Source organism: Sus scrofa, chromosome 4 (genome assembly GCF_054392235.1).
Source record: "Sus scrofa isolate SSC_HxYL_T2T_F1_AM1 chromosome 4, Sscrofa_HxYL_maternal_Yorkshire_Landrace_v2.0, whole genome shotgun sequence".
Lineage (NCBI taxonomy): Eukaryota > Metazoa > Chordata > Mammalia > Artiodactyla > Suidae > Sus > Sus scrofa.
In genome coordinates this window covers 78,908,108-78,923,818 of record NC_139386.1, presented here as the reverse complement: position 1 = coordinate 78,923,818, position 15,711 = coordinate 78,908,108, and the positions used below count along the sequence as shown (strand labels likewise).

Sequence of the window (15,711 nt, the reverse complement as noted above, 5' to 3'; positions counted from 1 at the left end):
CAGATCCGAGCCACGTCTATGACCCTACACTACAGTTCATGGCAACGCTGGATCCCTAATCCACTGAGTGAGGCCAGGGATCGAACCCACAACCTTATGGCTCCTAGTCGAATTCGTTTCCACTGTGCCACGACGGGAACTCCAGATCACCGTTTCTAAGGAACAGATTGTAAGTGTGAATCCAGGGCCTTAAACATCTTCAAACTCTAATTCAGTAATTCATGTCTAGAAATTCCTCTTAAGAAAATAAGATGAAAATAGAGTCATGATGCAAAAAGTTGATCACAACATTATTTCTAGTAATAAATACTTTAAAATCTAAATGTCAGGTAATTAGAGAATAGCTTAATGAATATGATATAGCACTATGATGGAATACTATAAAGCCATTTAATAATTATTTTTTAAAAGGACTTCCTTTTGTGGCTCAGCAGATTAAGAGCCCAACATAGTGTCCATGGGGATGCGGGTATGAACCCTGGCCTTGCTCAGTGGGTTAAGGATCCAGCTTTGGCGAAAGCTGCCGCATAGGTTGCAGATATAGCTCGGATGCAGCGTTGCTGTGGTTGTGGTGTAGGCCAGCAGCTGCAGCTTCAATTCGACCCCTAACCCAGCAACCTCCATATGCCACAGGTGCAGCCATGAGAAGAACAAAAATAGATAAATAAAAATTATTCTTAAGAGAATGTTGAATGACATGAGGAAATGCTTATGAATAATGCCAGGAATGAAAAGCAGGATGTACCACCACATGCAGCAGAGAGCATAAGCCATTCTCTGCTCAGCCTGCATACAGCTTTGATAGAGCTAAGCTTCCAGGACTGCTCTGACTTTCTGCAGGATGTGTCGGGCCCCTACGCTGCTGGCGCTGTGCTGATGGAACGTGATGAGCAGGAAAGGGGCAAGCATGCTGGGTGCCCTAGTGAGCAACAGGGTGCCAAAGAACAGGAGCTAAACCTCACAACTATAATGTGGTCGGCAGCATTGTGAAGGTTTTTTCCCTTTATTTATTTATTTTTATTAAAGGATAGTTGACTTACAAGGTTGTGCCCGTCTCTGCTGTACAGCCAAGTGACCCCGTCATACATAGACACTTTTTTTTCATATCATCCCCCATCATGTGTTAGCCCAAGAGGTGGGACACCGTTCCTGGGCTATGCAGCAGGACTTAAAGCATTGTAAGGCTTTTTTGTTGTGTTTTGTTTTGTTATTTCCCCAGTACAATTTTTTTTTCTACTGTACAGCATGGTGACCCATCTAGTATATGGCATTGTAAGGTTTCAATGGGTGTAATTGTCTGAGCAAACCAGATCATCCCCCTTATGACAAAGGACAAGATGTTGCATCTTGCATCCCTGTCACTTGGATCTATAGGCCACACACCCCTCCCTTGGAACAGCTGCTCCCACCCAACAGCAGGTGACTTGAAGCTTGCCTATTGTGAGTGGGTCCAAGGCCAGGAAACCTTTGCTGTAGGTTCAGGTTCTGACTCTCAGCCCGAATGGCCCAGCAGAGCCAGGAGTGCAGGAGGAGCCCTTGGGTGGGAGCCCCCAGTGAGAGCGCTGCAGCCCGGCCTCTAGGGTTCTGGAGTGAGGTCCCACCTCCTGCAGCGAGAGCTGTTTGAATAGCAGGTCCCATGTGGGACTGGGCCCTAGCAGAGACTGAGTCCTTGACAATGGGATCTCAAGTGAAAGAGTGACTAGCCTGTCCATCCTGGGCTGGCATTTGTCACAAGGTAGGACAGGCTGGGTGTGCAAGTCACTTCGCTGGGGAAATGGTACAGTCGGAATCAGGCCAGAAAGGTAAGAAAGTGTGCCACCTCCCTTGGCTCACACCTGTGGCCTCAAGGGCTGTGGATCAGGGAGGAAAAACCTGGGTTGATTCAAAGTGGCTTCGTGTGAGCGGAAATTGACTCAAGCTGCCCTGAGGCCGGTTGTGACCACTGGCAGCATCCATGCAACCCTCACCCCTCTCAGGACAGGTCATCTACTCTCAAGGAGTGACCCTGGGCCCAAATTTTCTCAAAGATAAGGGTATACACTAATCTCTCAAAAATCTATGTTTCACAGGAAAATGACCTCATTCTGTTAACTATAGAACTACGCTGAAATGAACCATGCCTTTACTTGTTATAGACAAATTATTTAGCTAGAAATAGTTAATGTAACTCAAAATTTAGCTAATAAATAATTATAAGGCTTCTCAGGTCAATTTTAAATGAATTGTCAAAATAGTTTACATGCACATGTAGGTACATAAGAAAAATATATATATATATATTTATTCTTGGTAGTTTACTGTATTTCTCAGGATAGTATTTTCTATTCATAATATTATACAATAACCCATAAGCTCTATCTATCACGATCATCTTGTTTTCTGATATCCTTTAGCTGCTAAATAACATTTGCTATATTAGTTTTTGTCATAAATCAGAGATGTCCTGACTTCAGATATTCTGAAGTTTCACTGATGGTTTGTTTGCTTATATTCAGTAACAGAAGGAATAGAATAGATTTGCAAATGCATTCTTCGGTACCAGCGGCTGTTCTAAATGTATCTAATTTGAATTTTTCATTTACACAGCTGGTTTTATTTGCTCTGAGGTATTATTGCAAAAAAGATTGAAGAAGCACATGTGTTACACTAAGCTCAAGCCTCATTTAAACATTTTATCTTCCAAATCCTGAACTACAATTGACCCTTTCGAAGTTCAAATTTATACTTACTCTTAAAATTATTAAAATTCCTTTTTTTTTTTTTTTGGTCTTTTTAGGGCCGCACCTACAGCATATGGAAGTTCCCAGTCTAGGGGTCAAATTGGAGCTATAGCTGCCAGCCTATGCCACAGCCATGGCAATGCCAGATCTGAGCCATATCTGTGACCTACAGTGCAGCTCACCACGTCATATCCTTAACCCACTGAGCGAGGCCAGGGATGGAAACTGTGTCCTCAGGGATACTAGTTCAGTTAGGTACCACTGAGCCACGATGGGAACTCCTAAAATTTCTGTGGTTTTTTTTGTTTGTTTGTTTGTTTTTGTTTGTTTGTTTGTTTGTCTTTTTAGGGCTGCGTCTGCAGCATATGCAGCATATGGAGGTTACCAGGCTAGAGGCCGAATCGGAGCTGTAGCCACCAGCCTACACCACAGCCACAGCAACATGGGATCCAAGCTGGCTCTGGGACCTACACCACAGCTCATAGCAACATCAGATCCTTAACCCACTGAGGCCAGGGATGGAACCTGCATCCTCATGGTTATGAGTCATATTTGTTTCCACTGAGCTACAAAGGTAATTCCTAAAATTCCTCTTTTTAGAAGAAAAAAAAATCACAGAAAAAATATCAGGGGAAAAAATCTACCCCTCAAAGCCTACTAAATAATTATAAATGGAACTAAAATTATTAATATTTCTTAAATAACTCTAGCAGATAGGAGTTGAGTACACAGGTAATGCAATCCTATATTGCTAGTATTCCATTTGTTTATAATATTACTGATATTTGTTCTTCCTTCTTTAGTATTGAGGCTCCTCAGTGCAAAAATCAGGCACAAAAGGCCTCTTGAATTTGTCCCACCTTCTAAACTAGGACCCTTACCTACAAATCTTAACTTTATGTTTCGGTGACGACTTTCTTTATGGTATCTATTATAAAGCTACTAGAGAAAGAAATATAGTGATGGAACCATAAAAAAATACATAAAACACATCATGCAGAGTGTTCTACATTAATCTTAAGACTAAAACGTATGGCAAAGGGGGATTTTTCTGAGGTAATAAATCATCTTCTTTGAATGTCATCTTTTTTTAATCTAGATTCATTTCAGAAAGATGAAATGCAGTGTTTGTAAAAACACTGGGCTTCCATCTCCCTCCCCAAAGGCACAGTTGGCTCCACATAGAAACAGAAAACAGGCCTTCAGTGAAACTTAGATGTAAACACTGTGATCTCATCAACATTAGGTGCTACCCTAATAATCACTCCCTTTATTTAGAGATTCACACCTTTGGAAGATGGACTGGGGAAAGTCGAGGAGGAAGATGGTGGCATCAGGGTAACAGCAGGACCAAGAACCTGAAGACAGAAGAGACAAGAGACATTCAGGGAAGGGCATCACTTCTTTTATTTTTTTTTTCTTTTTAGGGCCACACCCACAGCATGTGGAAGTTCCCAGGCTAGGGGTCTAATTGGAGCTGCAGCTGAGGCCTATGCTACAGCCACAGCAGCGTGGGATCTGAGCCACATCTGCAACCTATGCTGCAGCTCACGGCAATGCCAGATCCTTAATCCACTGAGTGAGGACAGGGATCGAACTTGTATCCTCATGTAAATTACTGGGATTCTTAATTCCTTGAGTCACAAAAGGAACTCCCCCCCTTTTTTTCTTTTAGGACATCCCTTTTTTAAATGGTTTTTATATTTATGAAATTTTATTAAATCACAGAATACATTTCATTATAACTGCTTTTTCTTCTTCTTCTTTTTTTTTTTTTTTTTTTGTTGTTGTTGTTGTTGCTTTTTAGGGCCGCACTCCTGGCATATGGAAGTTCCAAATCCACGGGTCCAATCAGAGCTATAGCTACCAGCCACAGCCACAACCCCAGATCCAAGGGCATCTGGAACCTACACCACAGCTCACAGCAATGCAGGATCCTTAACCCACTGAGTGAGGCCAGGGATCGAACCCACATCCTCATGGATGTTAGTCAGATTCATTCCTGCTGAGCCATGACAGGAACCTCCTATAATTGCTTTTTCTGTGATCTGACTCATACAAATAAAAAGTTCATGCTTTATGTTTGAAGAATTGGACTCATTTAACAGGACTGAAAAATTCTTGTTTCCTCTGAGATGTGTTCATGATGAAAGGTCATTCCTTGATCTCATTTTATATTTTTGTTTGCTATTGTCTTGTCCTGCATATGACTAGCTACATTAAGACAACAAAGATGTCTTTTTGTAAATTATCACAATTTAACAATACCTCATGCATAAGCGTTTCAAGAGACTGAGCGGCAAATTGAATTTGGGGTATTCAATTGTAATGTATTAATTAGTCAAAATATTCTAATATATGTCACCCATCATATTGCTCCTTTCTCTGTGTAGCACAGTTCTCTACTTCCAGTATGGCCTTGATTACTTTGCAGTGTGGTTTTTCAAAAGAATATAACCTTTGTTCTATTACAGAAATAAAACATCAATACACAAAACTTGGGGAACACTGAAAAAAAAAGATAAATTCCAAATTATTTGTAAGCCTAATTATAAGCACTATTTGTTTGGATTGGTTTGGTTTGCTTGGTGTTAATTCTTCTTTCCTTCTTTTAAGTTTTACTGAGGTATATAGTTAATGTACAAGGCTGTGATAATTTCTGCTGTACAAAGTGACCCAGTTGTACATACACATCCATATCCATTCTCTCTCAGAATCTTTTCCCACATAGATGATCACAGAGTACTGGCTAGAGATCCCTGTGCTGTACAGCAGGTTCCCGTTGGCCAAGCATCCTCTACCCCTCAGTGTGCATATACAGGGCACCGCTTCTGTGAGCATGACCCTTGGCCCAGGAGCCCAGACGGTGGGCAAGGCTCTGTCCTTAACTCCACGTCCTGCTCTGATCTGAGCACTTAGGGGACCGTTGTGGGGGCAGCACGGATGGGGTGGGCAAATGGAAAAGTACAGGGACTGGACATGCTTGTCATATGATAGGAACAACCTGCAGGGGACGGATATGCCAGTGAAATGCTAGGGATGGAGGAGAAAGGTTTGTTCACAGGAATCATGTACTTCCCCTCGGATCCCGTTCACTGCAGACAGGGTTAAAATGTCCATCAAGAACTGTGAAGGGGGTGCTGAGTGGAACAGTGTGTCGAGAAAGTATTCATCCAGATACAGCAACAGTCATTAACTGAAAGCCTTTTACATTTTCATTCTTTCAAAATGAAACCTTTGAAGTTCTCTTTGTAGTTCAGTAAGTTAAGAACCCAACATAGTGTCCATGAGGATGCAGGTTCAATCCCTGGCCTCACTCAGTGGGTTAAGGATCTGGCATTGCCATGAGCTGTGGTGTAGGTCGCAGATGCACCTTGGATCCTGCGTTGCTGTGGCCGTGGTATAGGCTGGCGGCTGCAACTCTGATTTAACCCCTAGTTTGGGAACTTCCATATGCCTCAGGTGTGGCCCTAAAAAGAAAAAAAGAAAAAAAAGGAAAAAAAAGCTTTTTCATAAGAAAAACACTACTGCCAAAAGTCTTACCATGATTTCCTGGAGCCAGCTTGCACTAGTGCACAAGAAGCATTGTCAAATTTTGAGAAGATTTTCAAACTGGTTGTTCAACCTAGCCAGTATTAAAAATTACATTACTGTGGAAAGGCTCATTGGTGCCGTATATTATTGTGGTTGATGGGGGGGAGGGGAGTGGGATGGATCAGGAACTTGGGGTTAATAGATGCAAACTCTTGCCTTTGGAATGGAAAAGAAATGAGATCCTGCTGTGTAGCACTGGGAATTATGTCTAGTCACTTATGATGGAGCCTGATAATGTGAGAAAAAAGATTGTATATATGCTGTACAGTAGAAAACTGACAGAACACTGTAAACCCGCCATAATGGAAAAAAATAAAAATCATTATATAAAAAAATAAAATAAAATCTGAAAAAATACATTACATATTTTATATAATATTACAGTGTTATAGTCTATAAAAAGGTATAAACACTTAAAACTCAACATTTTCTAGTTACTCAATTACATCTTACTCTGCTCTGTCGTCTTGAGGTTCTTCACTGTTACTTGTATCCAGATGGTAGAAATTCTCTGTGCTGATGTCCACTGGCCTTGTCTCCCCAACACTACAGTCTATCAGGGCACGTTGGTAGCTTGGAACTGGCCGCGGAGAATGTATCTACATCAAGAACATAGTCAAACACCGCAAGTCACTCCAACTCTCCGATCCTCAACTCTGAGAAAGGCTTGTTAAGTGTCCGCATACACAGTCTATCACATCCTCTGTATATTTTGTGATGAGAATTAATTAAGGAGACTGCTCTTATATTTACTATAATACAAACCAGTTATAGGAATTCATCGCAAATCAGAGCTGTTAGAAGTTTCTATAGGACTCCTTTTCAGAAGTAAACTCTTGGGAGGGAGAGCATCATATCAGCACCCATAGCACAAAGCAACTGTTTTAGGAATTGCCTGACCATGTGGTTAGCTGAAAGCATTTCTTTTTTAATGGCCATCCCCACATCGTATGAAGTTCCCAGGCCAGGGATTAAAACTGAGCCGTAGCTGCAACCTACGCCACAGCTGCTATTGGATCCTTTAACCCACTGTGCCAGGCTGGGGATCTGACCTGCTTCTCCACAGCGACCCAAGCCACTGCAGACAGGTTCTTAACCCCCTATGCCATGATGGGAACTCCTCAAAGCATTTTTTAAACCAATATTACCCTGGGGAAAAATTCACTCTATTATCATACATTCAAAAACAAAACAAAACAAAACAAAAACTCAGCATCTTAGCTTGGACACTACTCTGTATCAGAAAATAAAGATTTTATTCCATTTTCCTGGATATTGCAGGCAAGAGATTTCCATTTTCCAGGAACTGGCTTAAAACTTGCTGTACATTCACAGTCTGACTTGACTCTTTTGACTTCCATGTGTTATTTTTACACTTGTGTTTACTGCCTTATCACTTTGGTGATACCTTTTCTTGATTAAAAAAAAAAAAAAAAAAGTAACAGAGAAAGCTGATTTTAAAACCGAAATGAATTTGTTTCTAACCACAGCAGTTTTGCCAACATATTTATGTGCCAGGGCAAATGAACTCACTGTTGAATTTCTCTAACCAATGGATGTAGCCCAAATTTACATAACAGGAGCCCCAACACTGCCCCCAGGAGAACAAAGCCAAAGCCAAGACCATCAGCACTCCCTGCCCTGGAATCTCAAGTAGTTGCTGGTCAGCTGATTTGGGTTTTACCTCTACAGTAGCTCTTTTTCTTTGTGGCTTTTTTGGTGCTGGGACCTCTTTAACAGACTGGATAACCCAACAGCTACTGGAGAGTTTGATTTGATTTGTCTTTTCCTTCTGCTGGTTGGGAGAGGCCTCTAGGAGCCTTGCATATATAAGAGGTGCATTTTAATTAATAAGCCATAAAATAGGTTTTACTATAATGAAATCAGAAGATCAGAAGGAAAAGCTGTTTACACAAGGCATCTATGGCACGGTATTTTTTCGTTTTTTTATTGAAGTATAGTTGATTTACAATGTGCCAATTTCTGCTGTGTAGCAAAGTGACCCAGTCATACATATACATACATTCCCTTTCTCATGACCACCTACTCAGGATGAATAAAGTGTTTGGCTGAAGAAATCTTAGACGTCCTCCTAGGAGCACTAGCCAGCCTTGGGCACCAATCTATGATTTCTGTTTTGACCCAGGAACTCGCTCAGGAGTGTCACAGCTTTCACATTGTTTTGATAAAAGCCTCCTAGAAGGAGCATCTTAAGTGGGGCGCATATGGCGGCACTTGGCAAAGCCCCCCACAGAGAGCGCTGATGTCAGTAAATCAGGCTCCTTCTCCTGTACAGTCCATTTGATGTTGCTAAGGAAAAAACAGCACTGAAACATTAGTCATCTAGAATACGCTGTTCAACTTGGAAAGCCACAGAGCATATCTCTGAGGAAAATTAATCTGAGGCTAGCTCTGCAAATTAAATAGGAGTTTTCCAAGACTGGAAATTTGATTTAAGGAATCATTTTTGCACAAATAGATTTACATTTGCATTTTCAGGTAAACATATACAGCATATCACCTATTTCATATGGAAACTTCCAGCTAAAAATGGGGGTGAGGTTGGTTGGATAGGAAGAGTTAGGGGTAAATTATAAGAAGATAACTCTTGAAATAAATGATATGATGAAAGTTGTAGTCTGGCATTTTTTTCACTCTGATTTGGACAATAAGGAAAGAAAATTACAAGTACTTTCAGTAATGAACTTGAATTTCATGTAACCAGCCATAGAAATGCAATTGACATATATTTTGACTGACATTAGCAGTCTATTCCTGTTTATTTAACTCTGCATTACCATCATTCTGATATTAAGTTAATAGAGGGGGATAAGACACCATCATCTTGTCAAGCTCCGCAGAGGCATAGATCTGATTTCCCACTGGGAAATTATAAACATATCTTCTTTCCTGTTGGGATAAAATCAGAACTGTATCTCATTTCCTATTGGCCTTTTACTGGCTGCCTCTGTGTCATTGTTAATGTAGAAGCAGCGATGTTGTTTGTGTATTAGAATCATGATTGTGAAAATTATCTGTGCAGGAAAAGAATGCAAAAGGCAGCCTAGAATATGGGAATATGAGATAATCAAATGCATATGTTGGTTTTTTTACTGAAATTTCAAAGTAAACTCTTGAATGTACATAACTAGCATATGTTTTCCTTCAGATGGACGGTTTTTTTTTTCTCATCTGAATATGTTGCTTTTTTCTTTGTTAGAGTCAGTTAAGTATTTGTTAAAAGGCTCATTTTATTGAAACCATGAGGGTTTTTTTATTTTGGTTAAATGCAATGACATGTTTATCAGAAGCAGAAGATGAAAAGTATTTAGAATATCTGGTCTATACAAAGCAAAGCATGAGCATAAAGACCTCTTAGGACGGGAACTCTACCTCTGCAAATTAGAACTTGATGGGAGTGAGAAGTTCCATGGAGCTTTTCATTCCCTCAGTGGATGTTTGGGAGAAACGACAAATTCCTGCAAAAGGAACAGAGTATGGGTGAGTATTGTCACCACTGGACCTGGGCCAAGTCGTGGAATTCCGTTTCTCCCGTGGGAGCCCCTTCACTGAGCGTCCACATGCTCCCCTTCGCTTCATGGGGTGCAAGTCAGATCACCAGCCCTTCAACCTCCTTTTCTCCTTCCTAACAAAAGCCCAGGTCAGGCCCTCTGGTATCTACAATCATAATCAGGAAAAGGATCTCCAGCTCATCCTACAGGCCTCAGTGGAGAAACTGAAAGTAAAGTGGAGAGATTTCATGGACCTTTAATGAACATCATTAAGGCATTACTAAAACCACATTTCAGTGTTTCTCAGAGTGGCATCATTTCTTCCCTTGTTGATCTTTAAGTTTGCAGAAGTTCGTTACTCTCCTTATACTAATTACAAGGATTCGAAATTAGGTATAACAATTGTATTTATTCATCCCCAAAGTGGTTCTCGTAAGCCTGCTGTGTGTTAGGCTCTGTTCTAGACCCCAGGACACAGGGGTGATGAGACAGAGTCACAGAGCTCATAGGGTTTATGTTCTAGGGGAGGATCCCAACAATAAAAAACAAAGGTGTCATGCTATCAGCTCCTCCTTTGCAATAGGTGGAACGGCCCTCCACCCCTGACTCTGCTTTGTCTTCCAAGCCCTTATCACCACGTGGGCTTGGAAGACAAAGCAGAGTCAAGGGTGGAGGGCAGTCGGAGAAGAAGGCCAGGTGGTTGGGGAAGATATCTCTGTGGAGGTGACATCTGAATATGGACTGTATGCTGGCGGTGGTAAGGGAGCATGCCATGTGAAGAAGCTCCTGGGAGGTGGTTCCAAGCCAAGGGAAGAGCAAGTGGGAAAGCCTTGGGAAAAGAAGAACCTAGATGTAAAAGGAACAGTAAAAATGCTGATGGAGCACAGCAGGCTGACCATCAGCACGAGGTCAGAGAGACCAAGGTCAGACCTCAAGGGGCCTCTTGGATGATGCAAATGACTCTGGGTTCTTAGCATGATAGAAAGCCACTGGAACATTTACAGTATAGAAGTGACATAACAGATTTATATTTAAGATAAAATCCCTCTGATTTCTACGGGAAGAATTGATGTGGGGGAAGCGAGTGGCCAAGGGGGAGATAAGGGCAAGAGGAGGGCCAAAGACAAGCAGGCAGGAGATGCTGGTGGAGACTCAGACCAGCCAGGACATGATGGAGGCATAGGTGGTAAGAAGATGCCAGACTCAGACTTATTGCAAAGGAGGATCTGATGGACTGAATGTCAGGGGAGAGATTAATAGCATGGACAAGGATATTTGTTGGATTATAAGTGGAAGAATGGAGTGATTATTTATGGAACAGGGAAGACTAGGGAAGGAGCATGTTTGAGGAGGAGCTTCACATTGGCCTTGATAAGTTTGAGATGGGTAGGAGAGAGTCGACATAGAGTTTTGGGAAGTGCTCAGGGCTGGAATATGAATTTGATAAGCAACAGAATACTGGTGGCATTTAAATACATGGGACAGGGTGAGACTTGAGGAAATGAGCTCAGGTGAAGAAGAAGTATGAAGGCTGAGATGTTCTCTGAGTTAGAAACCGAAGAGAGGAGAAGCCAGCAAAGAAGACTGAGGAGGCACAGAGAAGCGGAAAGAACACTGGGAGGTCCCAATGTCCTGAGGGCCAAAAAAAAAAAAAAAACGAGTTTTAGGAGGACAAGGCATCCCTACATCATACACTCCTGAGAGGTTAAGCACAATGACCTTGGGGCCTTGGTAATTATGTTCTCAGACTAAGGCATGGGTGGTGCCAGAGGAGAAGGAACTGAAGAGAGAATTGGTGATGAGGAGGTGGAGGGTCTATAGAGACAATGCTTTTCTAGATGGATGGTTCCAAGGCCACAGAGGACTAGGGCTGAGGCTGAAGGCAATGAGGATTCTCAGAACATTTTTATTCTTGTGGGAATTTGTATGTTTATTGATAGTCATGATCTAGGACAGAAAGATAAACTGATAAGATAGGAAAGAGAATAATTGTAGTTTGGAGATCTATGGGTAGGTAAGATCCAACATGCATGTCAAGGAGTTGGCCTCAGGAGCAGACAGAGTTCAAGTGTTGTAAGAGATGGATGCACAGAGAATGGGAAGAGATGCCAATAGGCTGGTAGGTTTGATGGAGGATAGTCTACTCTTTTCCTAGTAGTTATTTATATTTTTTTAGTGAAATAATGTAAAGTTATTATCTAAGAATGAGAAGAGAAGAGGGGTAATTGGAGTTTCCAGGAAAGAGAAGACGTGAAATAGCCATTTCATTCAAGCAGAAGAATTAGTTGACTAGGTAGTTAAAGCTGATTTTCTGGGCATTGTGGAAAGCTTACTTGAAAATGTTGGCCATAAATGTCAACTGAGTTCATTCAACTTCTGCATGGGTTTTTGTTCAGCCCGTCCTGCTGCTCATAAGTAGGTAAAGGAGTGGGTGAGAAGTGGGTTCTTCCAAGCGAATGTGATGGAGAGAAGGTCTTGGGCATAGGTTAGAAAACACCTTCTGTAAAGATTCGGACAGTGAATATCTTAGTAATATTTTAGGCTTGTGTTGTGGGCCACAGGGTGTCTCTTAGAACGACTCAGCTCACTCCTATAGTGCAAAAGCAGCTATAGGCAATACCTAAATTCAAGGAGGTGGCTGTGTTCCAATTCAACACTACTTATATAAAACTTGTCCATGGGTTGATCTGGCCTCAGGGTTTTAATTTTCTGCCTATTGTCTATGGAATTGTGAGCATAACTGAGAGATCAATCATAGCGATTGAACCAGGGCTCGAAGCTGGTGATGGATGAGGCGGACACGAGGAGGGGATGGATTGCAAATGGCCTGGAGGACCCATGGGGTCAATGAACTACTGGAATAGGGGTGCTAAAGGAAATGAAGTGGAAAGAGAGAAATTGGTGCTTTGAGTACTTTTTGCTTAGCATCTAATTGTTGGAGGTGCTGCCCTCATTGGATAAGAGCCCTATGAGGATGGGAACCTGGGAGCTCGGAGCTTTGCGGGCATCCTTTAAATGTCCCGAAGCTGAGGCTTGGTGAGGGAAGGGAGGTGGTACCAAGAGCAAGGAAACTTCTCTCAAATTGGGGCACCTCGAGTTTTCCTGTCTCCTCTATAGGGAGCCACAAGCAGCAAGATGGGCTGACCTTCCAGGACTCAGCCCTCTCCCAAACCCTGAAAGTGATGGTGCGGCCAAACAGAAGTCATTTTGCAAGAGTATGCGTGCCCTAAATTTTCTTTTATTCATCTGTCGGTTGTTTCTAGCGTGTCTGGTACCACATCTCTTTCAGATCATCATTTGGTTATTTCTACGGAGGAGTAGGGGAGACAGGGTTATTACCATTCTTGTAAAATAGTTGATAACTTTCACCCAACAACATTCTTGATATATCTTTCTCAAGTAATGCAGTATTCATGTTGTAAGTCTGCTCCTTAGGAAAACTTAATGGTCCTTAAAGATATAAAATATTATTATTGATGGTAAGTTTCCCAAATTAACTCACAGTTTGTTTATTCATTCATCTTATATGTTAACCAGATAAAAATATTTAAGGCATAGTTTCTGCCCTCAAGATATTTAGACTGGAATTGGAGTGGATTATGTAAATAAATAATTGCAAGACACTGAATTAATTGCTACAACAGAGCAAAAAAAAGGTAATCATTTGTTATTCACCACAAGTTTCTTTTTTTACTGCTTTCTCTATACCAGGCAGATAAAAATAAATAAGATATTTTCTTTGCTGTCAAGACACTTAGATGTTAGGTGTGGCTATCTCAGTGAGTAATTGCAAGACACTACACTTACTGCTACAGTAAAAGGTATGAATAAGCCACAGTGATCACACAAAGGAAGGAAAGACCACTTTGCTTGGGAGGTGAAGAAAGCTTTCACAAAAGAGAAAATCCTGACTGGGTCTTGTAAGGTGATTAGGATACTACCAAAAGCAAAGGAACCTTCAAGGGCAATTGGCAAATCGGTAGTGATTGAGTATGGCTGGAGAACTGGGACAGCAAAGGGAAGTAACAGGTCATGAAGCTGGGGAGATAGGAGGGCCAGAGAAGAAGATGCCAGAAGGAGGAATCCAGACCCCACCAGGCAGGCCATGTGAGAGACCCACAGAGTTTCATCAGGAAGGTAAACATGAAATTTGCATCTCAGAAAGATGGTGGAGAAAGGACTAAAGGAAGCTGAGGCTGGAGGCAATGTTTCTAGTTCATTTTTTTTTAACTTCCAAAAGTGTTTTTCGGTTATGACCAAATAAATGGACATCATAACCACTAATGGGCCAGGTTACAAAATGCAAAAATTCGGAGTTGGATGCTTCATCTGGTCCTTCACCATTTGCACCTGTGCTGGTCGAGGTCCCTCCTCTGCAGTCAGTGCTTAGAGCCATCTTAGAGTACAGGCCAGATCACATGGCAAATATTCACATATGGTGCCTTCTCTGACACCAAACTGGGAATTCCTTGAGGACAAGGAACAAGACATAGTCACCTTAGTGTACATCTGCCTAAGGTCCCATTGTACAAGCTTGACAATGATGCTGAACTGAACCAAACACTTACTGCCTTATATTCAATAGCTATCACATCACTGGAGCTGGCAGGGGGGAAATGTCTACTAGCAATCTTCTTAGTAACCCGAAGCCATACCTACCAAAGGAAACAGCTCAGACTTCTAAAAATCGCAGAACTGAATAATCTAAAATGAAAAAGAATGGGAGCTCTAGTGGGCTTAATGTGATTCTAACTTCTTCAAAGTATATTTTTACACTTGTTTGTAATTTGTTCCCTAAGATGGTTTCTTATCATACAATATATGCACATGACATAAAAGCAATTTTTGAGGCAATATTAGAAAACGCTAAAGTTAGCTTCTAACTCAAAAGGATTGTCAAAAGCAGAGGTAGAAAATGATGTTGTACAAAGATAATCAGCTTTTTACGTCTATTAGTCTCTGCTGCTCCAGGCATTGTTATCTCTGTAGTTTTATAACATCACCTGCTTAAAGTGGAGCCACACTGCTCCATTGTACGAACAGAAGAGCTGTTTTCGTAAACTCGATTTTTCCATTTTTCCCCTAAACGTTGCCTAACTCAAATGGATAGTTGTGGCACTAATTTAATAGTATAATAGCCATTTGATGAGAACTAACATCAAAAATGAATTCCACATTGTGTTCTTCCAAGTATAATTTAAAATTTTTAAATATACTGATGCCCTTCAGCACTATGGAATCAATAAGACACAGCTCTATCTAGAAGTCCTAAGATGCAGGTGGGATCTTGAGAGTTGTGTTATTTTTAAGAACAGGGACTAATAAACTATGTGCTGGTTGAAGAAAGAGAATAATCCTTGGGTTATCTGCAGGAATGAGGGGGACAATATGCTACATGTTACTGGTTTGAGGTCTCTGGTTATGATGCCAAGAATGTGTGTGTCCTTTGCAAGCTTATGTTACAAGATGTTTACAAGCTAATGCTAAACCTCTTGCCCTTATGGCCAATGTACACACAGAAGAACATTCTCAGAGAGCACTGTTTTTCTTCCTCTGGGCAAGGAAGACCTCAGCTATCTAACTCTTATCTTTTCACAGTAACACTTAGCACTTACATAATAGACCCACATACTTTAAAAGATATTACATTTCTGGAGTTCCTGTCATGGCTCAGTGGTTAACAAATCCGACTAGGAACCATGAGGTTGTGGGTTTGATCCCTGGCCTTGCTCAGTGGGTTAAGGATCCGGCGTTGCCGTGAGCTGTGGTGTAGGTCGCAGACGTGGCTTGGATCCCGCGTTGCTGTGGCTCTGGCATAGGCTGGTGGCTACAGCTCCAATTAGACCCCTAGCCTGGGAACCTCCATATGCTGCGGGAGCAGCCCT

General features: G+C 41.5%; 1 protein-coding gene and 1 long non-coding RNA gene across 13 annotated transcripts in view; one reads left to right on the top strand and one right to left on the bottom strand.

The window, feature by feature from the left end:
- The window catches only part of FAM110B (family with sequence similarity 110 member B), a 164,419-nt gene extending 160,322 nt beyond the window's left edge, over positions 1-4,097 (top strand). The window contains exon 6 of the transcript XR_014843790.1: positions 3,999-4,097. The gene's annotated coding sequence lies outside the window, so the exon portion shown is untranslated. The remainder of the gene's footprint in view (positions 1-3,998) is intronic.
- The window catches only part of LOC102166303 (uncharacterized), a 169,310-nt gene that overhangs the window by 21,246 nt on the left and 132,353 nt on the right, over positions 1-15,711 (bottom strand). For 7 of the 12 annotated variants that reach the window (XR_014843800.1, XR_298335.4, XR_014843799.1 and 4 more), the window contains 3 exons: positions 9,708-9,793; positions 6,768-6,913; positions 4,009-4,078 (listed from right to left, as the gene is read on the bottom strand). This is a non-coding gene — a long non-coding RNA (uncharacterized LOC102166303). The remainder of the gene's footprint in view (positions 1-4,008; positions 4,079-6,767; positions 6,914-9,707; positions 9,794-15,711) is intronic. The other 5 variants (XR_014843794.1, XR_014843797.1, XR_014843798.1 and 2 more) reach the window with 1 other exon arrangement.